Below are 6,000 nucleotides of genomic sequence, written 5' to 3' on the forward strand. Positions count from 1 at the left end.
GGTATTCTGGTAGTGGTAACATACTTCTTCCTGCTTCTACTCCCCAGCAGGGTGTGGGATGTATCAGAACACCCAGGATCTTGGCAGAGGGTGTGAATAGTTTAAAAAATCTCCCAGATGATTCTGATGTCTTCCTGAGACCCACTCGTTAGAACTGGAAGAGAAAAGGGTGAAAGACAAAGCTGGAAGCTGTCCAGAAATGTAAAAAGTGGCTGAAACAAGGATTGAAGGCAAGTGGCCAGCAGAACAGGAGCAAAGCCAGGCATAGGTGGCTCCTGGGCAGTCAAAGGGAAGGGGAGTGTCCGCATTATGAAATGCTTCAGAGAAGTGAAATGGGATGAGGAACAAAAACAGGTCACTGGAGCTGGAAGTTAAGAGGTCACAGGTGATGTTTCTGAAAGGCCCATTTATGTGTATTGTTGGGGGCGAGTGGAGAGGATAGAAGCCAAATTTTATTGGGTTAAAGACTAAGTGGGAAATAAGTAAATTCACATTTCTCCTTTAAGAAATGGTTGAAAACATGGAGGAGAGAAGAGAAAAAAGGGGGGAAAATGACAGCTTATTTAACTGTGGGCAAGTTATTTCTCTGGGCCTCAATTTCTTCCTCTATAAAATGGGGGTAATAATAGTACATATCGCACAGGATTTTGTGAGAATTAAATTAACAGATAGCATATGCTTAAAACAATTTTGGGAACATAGAAATACTCAAAGAAATGTCAACTCTCATTATATTATTGAAGTAGAAATAGAGTAAGTCTTTTCTTCTTATCGCAGTCTCAGGGATGATTCAGCCTGCCCTTTTCCATTGCTACTACCTGCTGCTCCATTTAGGCGCCTCCCCCAGATGTCAGGCACACTACGCCCCTCATTCAAGTTCCAATTGTTCCTCAGCTCAGCAGAGCCACAGTAAAGTTCTTTAATCTTTGAAAGGATTTTTTTTTCTGCCTTCAAGTAGGTACAAGACTAGGATAACAAAAAACACAACCAGTGGGGAAGGTACAAGAAATTTGAAAAGAAATGGTATTGGTTCTCATTGACCTTCATTTCAAAATAAATTGGAAACAGCCCTCAGCATTTCAAGTTTTCCTCTTTTCCTCCCTCATCATCCCTCCTCTCCCCAACTCTCTTTCTTCTTCTTGTTTTACAAGGTTTCTCAATAGCTATACTTTATTACTATTTTTTAATCTTGGGGCTTTGCTTCTTCAGCACTCCCTGCCCTTTTGAAACACTGACTCCAGCATCTAGCTTACCTTATATTTGATGTGGGGTACTGGGGGTGAGAGAAGAACAAATAAACACAGGTGTTATAACGGAGGAAAACAGTGTGGTATTATGAAAGGGACATTGGTTTTCATATCAGAAGGGCTTAAACCCCAGGTACAACACTTACTAGTTGAGAACATGATATTCTCTCTGCTTTTGTTTTTTCATTATTAAATGTTACTAAAATGGGACTAATAACATGACCTATCTAATGGGGTTTAATGAGAAATAAATGAAATCACATGAAAGAGCCCCTGGTAGTGTGAGACCTGTATATACACATGGGCCACTTTCCTCCCCAGCACTAAGTAAGTGTAATTTATATATTAGGGAATAATTTGGCTGCATCCACCCCCAAGTGGCCCCTGCCTCATGAAGGAGAAGTAAAGTTTTAGTTTTTTTCCTGACAGGAGTCATTGAAGGGGAATAAATCTATTTCAAATAATGGTGAATAGAACCTTTAAGGCTGCTATAACATCCTGTAGTAAAGTGTCCATTTTATAAATGAAAATAGAGTTTACCAATGCTGAAACGTAAATGAGACATAAGAAAGCACATACTCACCTAGGAATGGAAGGTCAGGCATGGGGTGTTAAATCCTAAATGGTAGTCCTCTTGGGTTCATATATTGTGAATTCTATATATTCTATAGCTGGAATGGGAATTTTTCTGTATTTCTTAGAGGGCCATAACATGAGCTAGTTAACTGCTTTGATTTTGTTTCACCTTGAGTGTACAAAAGCCATAATGTGTAAACAGTGTTTTTGCTATACCAATATTGTTGCCTCAGCACCCTTGCTCTGACACCCGCTGCTGGCTCACCTCAGAGGCGGGGCATCCCGCCCCCATTTGGAAACAGGAGAAAGATGAGCTTCCACAATAGAGCTAAGAGGATTTACCTCCTACACCTGCTGCAGTTGTTCCTCTAACCACGACATGAGTCTGCCTGAAGAACTGCTTGCTTACCGTGCCTTTCTAACAATGGGGTTTTCAAAATGGAGAGTGGCAGGATTGGACATGAAGATTGACATCAGTCCCCTCAGGCCTTTGTAGCCACTAATTCTAAAAAGTCATGGTCATATCCATTGAGGACAAACACCTGTGCCAGCCTTCATCAGGAAAGCTTTTGTTCTAAAGGCACATACCTGCCCCTAGCTGGTCATGCCTTCCTACTCAAGGGCATATCTATAGGATTCATTAATTAAAACCAATTACTTAATACCTATTTTGGTCATTGTGTCTGCTTGTTTTTTATATTTTCATGGACTTTTAAGACAAGGGAAAAGCATATAAACATTCTTGCTTCTGGATTCTATGATGTGGAAACAAGAAATGTCAGCTTGATCCACTCAGGGCAGTTTTCCCGTATCTCCTGAGTCACTTCTTTTCAGTGAAGTAAAAATCATATCGTAAACCATTCTGCCCACAGTAAACTCAGAATCCTTACAAGCTAGAGGTAGGTTTCAGTAAGAAATTGATTAGGCTTGAGCCTAGGTGATCAAAGGCAGATAGTTCCTATAGAGATGAATTTTCACCATGAAGGAATCCTCAGCTCAGGATGGTAGCGCTGAGCAATTCCACTGGTTATTTGAAAATGGGTGTGTACCTATACTAAATTAGGTAACTTATAGCCATGTGAGAATTTGCATTTAAAAATTAAAAGATTTCCCTGTGAGATGGCAATTTCAGGTGTCAACTTGACTGAGCTAAAGAATGCTGAGATAGCTGGTAAAACAGTATTTCTAAGTAATCAGTTTAGCACTTAAGTTGTAGGGGATTTCTCTGCATTTTCATCCACTAACATGGGTCTCTAAACCCTGCAGTGTGTGAAACATCAGCGTTTTTGCTTTCCTTGTTACAGATATGACCACTGTTCACAAAATTCTCCTGTCGGTACAGATAAAGAATATCTTGATATTAAAAAAAAAAAAAACACATTAGTTCTAGGTCTGTCTGTGAGGGTGCTTCTGGAAGATATTAGCATGGGAATCAGTAGACTGAGTAAAGAAGATCACCCTCATCACTGTGGTTTAGGCATCATCCAAAACACTGAGGGCCTCAGTAGAAGAAAAAGGAAGAGAAAGGGCAAATTTGCTCTCTACCTGTCCCAGGACATCTATCTTCTCCTGCCCTTGGAAATTCGTGCTCCTGGTTCTTGAGCCTTTGGACACGGACTGGGGCTTTCACCTTGGCCCTGGTTCTTAGGCCTCTGGGTTTGGACTGGAACCACACCACTTGCGTTCCTGGGCCTCCAGCTTGCAGAAGGCAGACTGTGGGACTTTTCATAATCACCTAAACCAATCACCAAGCCTCCACAATCACGTGAACCAATTCCTCACAATAAATCTCTTTCTATATATCTATATACTCCCGTTGGTTCTGTTTCTCTGGAGAACCTAATACATCCTATAAATGAAAGCTTTGCTCCCACTGCGCTGAGGCATCAAGGCCTGTCTTGCACAGAATCCCTGGTGCTTGAATGGTGGTCAGGAGACTGTGAACAATGAACACTGGCTCAGGATATCTGTGTAGAAGCTGCAGTATTCTTACTAGATTTAAAAGTGTCCTAAATGCAATAGCCAACTTCTCCCATCCCAACAATGAAAAACTATGATATTCATCTCTACCTGTAGATGACTGCAAGAACTACAGTGGCAAATTCCCAATATGAATGATCTTAAGTAGCTTCATACCTTCTCAATTTCAAATTCTATTTAGAATTTCTCTAAGGCTCGCTAATTTTATAAATTATATATATATATATGTGTGTTTATATATACATATTCATTTTTGTATAATTATATATACATGTATATATATAAAATATATATGTGTAAAATACATACATGTATAATATATGTACTAAATACAAAATATATAAATATATATAAAATGAAAGGCCTGTAAATTCTCAAATAACAAAAGAATTAAGTTCTAAAAGTAATTTATAGAAGTAAATTTTTAGGAATCAGAATAGGTTAGAGGTTAGATTCTTAATCTATTGTTAGTTTAGTACCAATACATTATGTCCTAGGGTAAGGTAATCACAATGAACTAATCACAGAAACTACCCATTTCAGTATTTTTCTTTCCCTTTATTTCTGTGCTTATGCATCCCATCTAGGCCTTAGCTGATGTCTCTCCCAGCCCCCTGGGCTCCAGGTCCAGTCCAGAACCAGCACTTACAAAGGGATCCTATGCTGTGATATTTGGGACTTTGCAAATCCAGTTAACAGAGCAAGTGGGAGGCTGGGTCTGGGCCACCACCCTTCCTTTCCCAAGTCAACAGTTTCCCCTACAGTGATAGCTCCAGGGAGAAGTGGGCAACAGTTTTCTCAGGAGCTGGGGAGGGGGAGCCTAGTCCAGACCCACTGGAGTGCTGTTAGTCCTGGTGACTCAGAGGCACTGAACTCCTTTTGTTACATGAGTAGTTTTTCAGTGAAGTTTTATGTCTTTTTTTTTTTCCTTTCTTTTTTAGTATTTGGACTGTTGTTCTGCATACAGAGCAGAAAAGTACATCAAGCTGCTTTTCAGTTTCTATGGAAAGGTGCCTCCACCCTCTCTTTCAACTTGAGATCCGGACACGTCTGTCTTCAGAGGCAAGTACCAGTGGTGGAAGGGGCATATGACTTAGTTTAAATTTTCCGTCTGGCACTTACTGGCTGTGTGACCTCAGGAATGATATTTAACCTCACTACTTCTTTTCTCTCAGTCAATAATACCTGCCTCCAAGGGTTATTTTGAGTTGGTGAAGTAAAGTATTAGAAAGTGCCCAGCATGGTACTTGGCTTATAGGTTAGTCACATTTCTTTCCACATCCTAGTTTCCATTCCTTCCTGCCCCTCCTTTTAATTCTGAAGATGTTGGCCAATGGGAAGAACTCATCCCCCACATCCAAGCTTTTGGGAGATGGGTCTGAGGCTGGCCATAATTGTGCAACATTGGGAGATGTTGTGGTTAGTTTCTGTGCCATGATTAGTTTATTATCTTATCCTTAGTCCTCATGGTTGGTAGGAGACTAAAAATTGATGGAGAATCTAACCACTAACTTGTGGAAGGTGGGGAGGATGGCAGAGATATGACAGGGATTCCAGTATGGACTCCAACAGACGGTAGAGCAGGGAATACCAAGCAATGGAGCCAATGGGAGGCTGGGTCTGGGCCAGCACCCCAACCTCCCCAAGAAAACAGCTTAGTGTCAAGTGTAGCCGTAGAGAGCCGTGGCAGCAGTTTCCCCATGGGTCCATGAGCTGGTGGAGTGATGCCATTCCAGCCCTTGGATTCATGCAGAGAACAGTTAGCTGGGCCCCAAGACCAAAGCAGAGTCAAGAACCTGATAGGAACAGGAACAGACTCCACCTATAGCCAGAGCCTTTCTGCCATTCCTGTTTTCCTCACTCAGTGAGTCATGAGATTTCCTACTTTCTACTTCTCAGCTTTTCCTGCTTTGTGGCTGAGATCAGCCACATGTGACATGATTCTAATTCTACCTAAGAGCATGGGGAGAGAATTTCCTATGGCTGGTCTCAAGTAGCTGTTCTATATAAGAGAGGCTGGACACAGCTAAATCAGTATTTCATGTAAACGGTATGTACAGTGTTAAGATCCTGGAAAAACCTGAGTCAAACCTAAGCTTTATTGCTTTCTTGTTACGGGACCTTTGGTGAGTGTCAAACTCTCCGAATCCCATAGCATCCTATGCTTCTTCCACTGGAGCACTTAGCGCACTGCATT

General features: G+C 41.2%; 1 long non-coding RNA gene across 3 annotated transcripts in view; it reads left to right on the forward strand.

Moving 5' to 3' along the window:
• Positions 1 to 4,871, forward strand: part of LOC132528871 (uncharacterized) — a 208,055-nt gene extending 203,184 nt beyond the window's left edge. For all 3 annotated transcript variants that reach the window (XR_009543319.1, XR_009543320.1, XR_009543321.1), the window contains one exon: positions 4,745 to 4,871. This is a non-coding gene — a long non-coding RNA (uncharacterized LOC132528871). The remainder of the gene's footprint in view (positions 1 to 4,744) is intronic.
• Positions 4,872 to 6,000: the final 1,129 nt, after the last annotated feature.

The sequence above is a fragment of the Lagenorhynchus albirostris genome, chromosome 11 (assembly GCF_949774975.1).
Source record: "Lagenorhynchus albirostris chromosome 11, mLagAlb1.1, whole genome shotgun sequence".
In the NCBI taxonomy this organism is placed as follows: Eukaryota; Metazoa; Chordata; class Mammalia; order Artiodactyla; family Delphinidae; genus Lagenorhynchus; species Lagenorhynchus albirostris.